Raw genomic sequence first — 6,000 nt, 5'->3', positions numbered from 1 at the left:
AAAAGAAACTAAACTTCCCTGACCAGCCTGGCAACATTATTTTACCTCTCCACTCTCTGTCTCTGTCAAATGCTCAGTGGAGGAGGAAGCATTCAGATCCTTTACTTAACTTAAAGTACTAAAATCACACTGTGAAAATGCTCCGCTGTGAGTTAAAGTCCTTATTCAAAACCTTTTATATATAAATATACTTCAAGTATTTTACTGATGCTATTACTGCTGGTTGTGCTAATTTTAACCCCTTTATATCCCGTTCATTTATTCATTCATTCATTCATTTACAGAAATGGATCATATTCTATAAGATCATCATATGTTTGTAGCGTCACACTCCTGTGAAAACAACACAGCTCTAATAAGTCAGAAAAACAGCTTTTTTCAGCTTTGTGACAATGACTTAAAGAGTTTATTTAGCTTAAGAAGAAGAATTTTCTTTACACAAAAGGAACACTTCATCCTTTAGTTGATCAGAAAAATGAAGAGTTCACAGAAACTATGACAAGAACCTCTGACACTTTATTATGTCACTTTAAATGTGGCTTTTCATTGAATTTGTCATCCATTCAAGGATTGTATTGTAAAGAACATCCTCATTGAAACCCATTGGCCAAGACTGCCACACCTCAAAGTGACGCAGGCGTACATGAGACTGAACACACCTTACAGTGACAGGGTGTGATAAGAATGGGCTGTATACTTTAAAGCCAGCACAGGTCACTGCAAAAATGCTGTTCTATTCATGGCTGCAGAGCTGCTTGTTTTACTGCAATACTTTTACCTGACAGCTAGAGCTAACAGTGACTGTGCAGATTAAGTTTTAACAAACAACCACTTTAACACCATGCATTTAACTACCAAACAGTATATACAATTATTATTGTTATTTAACTCTGACACATTCCTTGGCTTATACTTAGACACTGTTTAATTTAGTGGCTGTTGTCACACAGAGACTCTTTAAGTTAATACTGAATCAATATTGTAATCAAGGGTTAACAAAACGAATGTGACCGTCAGGAAGTACAGAACACAAAGATTGCAAAATAAGAGCCCAAAACAAAACAAATACTTTGTAATACTGAAATGCTAAGAAATAGATAGAAACAATATAAAAAATGATATCATAAATTGTATCATAAACTGATGTCCTTCTCACCACCCAATCATAAAGAAGGGTTCAAAGCGTGCAAGAAGATTAGATGAGTTTTATTTGGTGTACTAAAGCCACTTCCAGTCAGAGTGAGTTGGCTCTTTTCCTTATATAGTATTTCCGGAGTTGTATAGTACAGTTATCTCCTTATTAGAGATAGCAAGCAGCACCCAGCACCATGGCAATCAAAGTCTAAAGAGTAATTAACTTACAACTTTATCAGCTACATAATTAAAATGCTGCTGACGTGTCTATATTTCATAACCATTTGTATCAAAAATCGAATGATATGACAAGAGGTCACTCTGCTTAAATAGTACTTTCACTTTAAGTTTTGATGATAATACTTCCAAAAGCACACCCTGATTAATCCTCTATTTTACTCTAAATGGGACCATCATTTATAAAATGAACGTCCTGCTGTATTGAAGAAGCCTTGAAACTAGCGACTGAGACCATAAACTCATTATGAGAATGTAACCTGAGGTAATAAATCATAATTTCCTCATAGACTTCTGTACAATCAGACTTCTTTTTGCAGCCAGTGGAGTCGCCCCCTGCTGGCCAATAGAAGAAATTCAGGTTTCTTCTTAATACCTGCAAACATGTTAGCAAACAGTGACTTATTTAGACATTCAGCATACCAAGAGCAACATTAGCATTCATAAATGCATTAACCATAATTATTCAGTAATCATTAGTAAAATGTTTACTGAAGTAATAATTCGAGTGAGAAGTACTAATTTTTGCACAGACAATCCTAATCTAAAAAAAAATTGTTTGTCAGTGCAAAACGTGAATTAAAACAAAATCCAGTGTATATTTACAAAAATAAACATAACGTGAAACATGAATTATATTGCCAGCTCATAGTTTTTAATAAAAAAATATGCCACCAAGGATTTGCAAAAACTTTTTCAAAAACATCCCAGGTTTTTTAGAATTGTGGTTGTACAATTCAGGCTTCTTTTTTTGCAGCCAGTGGAGTCGCCCCTACTGGCCATTAGAAAAACAATGGAAGTTTAAGATACTTGTACATTGACTTTTTAGACTTGCCCACTTATTTAATACAGCCCCAAAACCAAAATAATAACCTAAAACATGCTAAAAAGCAAAGAGGAACTTCAAATCTAATCATTCTATAATATTTTGTCTTGCCTGACCTTTCACATTCCACATCATCAATATAAACACATTTATTACAGTATAGCAGCTTTGATAAAAAGAATTCGCTTCCAGCAGTGCAGCTAAAACACAAATGCCAGTAATTATTCCTTCCAAATTCCTTTTGACCTTTCAAACATGTGCAGCAGCCCTGCCTAAGCTTATCATCAGCTAACCTATGCTATAATTAAGTCTAACCTTTACCACATTTAGGCTCCGCCTAATTAGTTTATAACCTGATATGCTCAATGAGTGGGCGGCAGACTCAGCCAGCACCACTCCTCTCTATACAAACTTTTGTATTTAAACTTCATTATGCATTAACAAGCAGAGCACTTCCTTGCACCCATGACTGTGCAGCAATGTGATTGTATGCAGGCCTGCAGTCAGGCTGAGGGCCAACACCTTGTGATACACACCGTGCTCTGCTCTGCTCCGACAGACAGGTTTGGGCCAGCCTTGAGGTTACATTAGCCTCAGTACAGTCTGACACAGTGGAATGTTTCTCATGTGGTTTGTTTGATATTCACTCAGTGTTTTCGGTGCCAAGCCGGATGAAAACTTCTCCACTGGGAACATCATAAACACAAAGTGAAGCCTGTGAAGGACAGAGCTTGTGTTTGCTGTCAACACGGGCTAAAGTACTCCTGCTGTGATCACGCTGCACACGCACACACACGCACACACACACACACACACACACACACACACACACACACACACACACACACACACACACACACACACACACACAAAGGGGAAGCAAGAGAATAGGCTGCATTCTTTATGAGACAAAGACCTTTTGTCCACTGTGTTTTTGAAATGTCACTGGAAACACTCATTTACTCCCTCTAGTGGTGGGAAAATCCACACACAGTACATACATGACAAGAATTCCATCTACGTATTTCCCCGTTCCAGTGAATAAGGAAGCAGGTAGTTTCATCCTGTTTCCAGTCTGAAGGTGCTTGTGAGAGGAAACAATGCGGATGTGTGAGAAAAGTGCAGAGGCACAAGGAAATAATGTGATTATCTGTCACCAAAAGAAGAAACACCATCCCTTGTTGTTTTGATTTGGTCCCCAGAGGTTCTTGTGTTTGAATATGTGGGGAGAGCCCCGCTGACTTCCTGGTGAACTGGGAGAACCCCGCCTTGCCTCCCCCTCTTTAAATTCAAATCAATTTTTTTTATTGACACGACTATAAACACAAGCGCAATATCTCAAAAGCATGTCGTAAGAAGTTTGGTGATATAATCAGAATGTAAGATGTGTTTGTCTTTTTTTTTTTAAAACTTTATATAAATATAAAGGTGCTGTATACAGAAAAAAGCTTAAAGTTTAGCTCAACATTGCATAGTTTGGTGATTTGCACACTGCACTATATACAATAAATATATTATACAGTACAACTATAGGAAACCATGCATACAACTCATTAAAAACACAATTAAAAAATAAATATGATAAGATTTTTCTAAAAGAATTTATTGTAGCTGGATAGGGACAGGCTAGCTGTTTCCCCCTGTTTCCAGTCTTTGTGCTAAGTTAAGCTAACAGCTGCTTGTATTTACTGTACATGTTTGTGAGGTATCAATCTTTCCACCTAACTTGAAACTAAGTAATTTCCCAAATTGTTGAACTGTCCCTTTGACAGTTGACCGTAGAAGATGAGTCTCTGTTTTCGAAAGCACTTGTTGTGTCATTGGCTTCCCCTCAGGCTGTGACTTGTTCTGACACATTTTCTTCTCGAGTAAATATTGATCTTTGTTTTGTTTTTTTACTGAAAAATGTGTCAAAATTCTTGGTATTTAGGTTTTAAAAAACCTGCCTTTCTACAAGCTGCAGTGCAGCAGGAAGTGTGGCTCTGTCAGCAGAACTAACACATGCTGTTTTTTACTCCATTGCAACATTTTTTCTCTGTTGGCTGGTCGTTATGTCCAGATTCTGATCACTCAAATTGTATTCATGTGTATTCTACCACTTTCTGGTTGATCAGGTCATCAGTTTTGTCTCTACAGTGCCACATAGCATTGAGGTTTACTTTCAGTTTTTTTTTATAGATGCCTAGTGGGTTTTTTAATGAGTTTTTGTGGTCCAGATTGTGTTTGGACTGCACTGACCCTCCTGTCTGTACACTATATCTGTCCATCTCTCTTTCACAGTCTCCAATTTGCTCACTCGCTCTCGTTCTGACTAACTTTATCCAGATAACTAAGCTGGCTCACACTTCCCCCTCCCTCTCGGGTGACTGAGTCATTTAACTGGAAACACCCACGCACAACACACATGCACACACACACACGCACATATACACACACACACACACACACACACACACCAACACACATTTTCTGGGACAAATTCAACTGAAATGACTTCTGGAAATTTTAAGTGCTGATTATAAATTAATTAATCTAATTTTAACCATGAGAAGAAATACATTTTTTAATTGAAAAATGTCAAACTGAAAACGGATTAGGAAGAAGCTGACCTTGAAGGGGAACAACATATTTCATCACAATATCACTTTGATTGCACCAGCTGTAAAACAATGCACATTTTATTGACTTTACTGACAATAAAGTACAAAGCCTTTCAGTTATTGCAGACCTCCTCTCAAAACATTTTGAAACTATTTAACCTCTGACACTTTGTGCAGCTTCAAATACCAGGCATCGTTCAAACATGCACTAAGTTAAAGTTTTTGGTTTTATTGTTTTGCTCGAAGAAAACATAATTTAGCTGCAGTGGGGTGTTGCATCAAGCAGAAAAAAAAAATCTGTTGTCATACTTTTTCACAAGTCTTCTGAGGAAATGCAGGGGAAATCTAGAGTTTAAAAGGTCGGTTGACTCAGATAATAAAAACACAAAAACATTATTTTTCTATCACAGCCACTGCAGATTGTTTTGTTTTTATGTTCCAGGATTTTTTTAGATATTTTTCTATGAAACGTCTGCCCCCAAACAAATACTAGTTACTAATTAATCATAACACCACAACATAAAATTAAAAAAGGTATATATGTGAGTAAAAATCCAATGCAAAGGAGAGAAAGAAAACTAAAGACAAACAAGCAGGCTACGAAACGAAAAAGAAAGCAATACATCACAATAGTTTAATTGCTTCTAACCATGTTAATTATTAAGCTAATTAAGTTAATTGTGAGTAAGTGTCAGCTGACAAAGCTTGTGGAAAATTTTATGGAATTATTCTCACTTTAAGGTCAACATATCAGATGTGGATAAAATAAAACCTAAGTGGATAAAACTAAAACAACCATGGGAAAAGTGAGAATATACATTGCATATTATCCATACGATTTCAAACCCTTTGTGTGCTGGAAGCATCTGCATTGTTGCATTGTTGCATTGTTGTGTTCATTTATTTCACGCTTTTTCTTCAACTGTAATTTGAAACCCCATGTTTTGAGTGAACCAGTCCTTTAAGAAGCACATTCACATGCACAGGCTGCAGGTGCAATAGATCACATCAGCAGGAATGTGCAGACTTGCAAAAACAAGAGAAACCGAACACATAAAGTAAGTGCTTATACAACAAAAGAAAAGGCACAAACAGTGTGGGAACTCAGATGTTTTTCTCTTCACACTAATGTTGGATTATGCAAATTACATTCACTGTTATGAATGGATACGAAGGAATGCCTGTTTGTTGTTGGTATCTCTA

This window comes from Centropristis striata, chromosome 8 (assembly GCF_030273125.1).
Source record: "Centropristis striata isolate RG_2023a ecotype Rhode Island chromosome 8, C.striata_1.0, whole genome shotgun sequence".
In the NCBI taxonomy this organism is placed as follows: Eukaryota; Metazoa; Chordata; class Actinopteri; order Perciformes; family Serranidae; genus Centropristis; species Centropristis striata.
The sequence above is the reverse complement of the archived record's forward strand: the minus strand, read 5'-3'. Positions refer to the sequence as shown.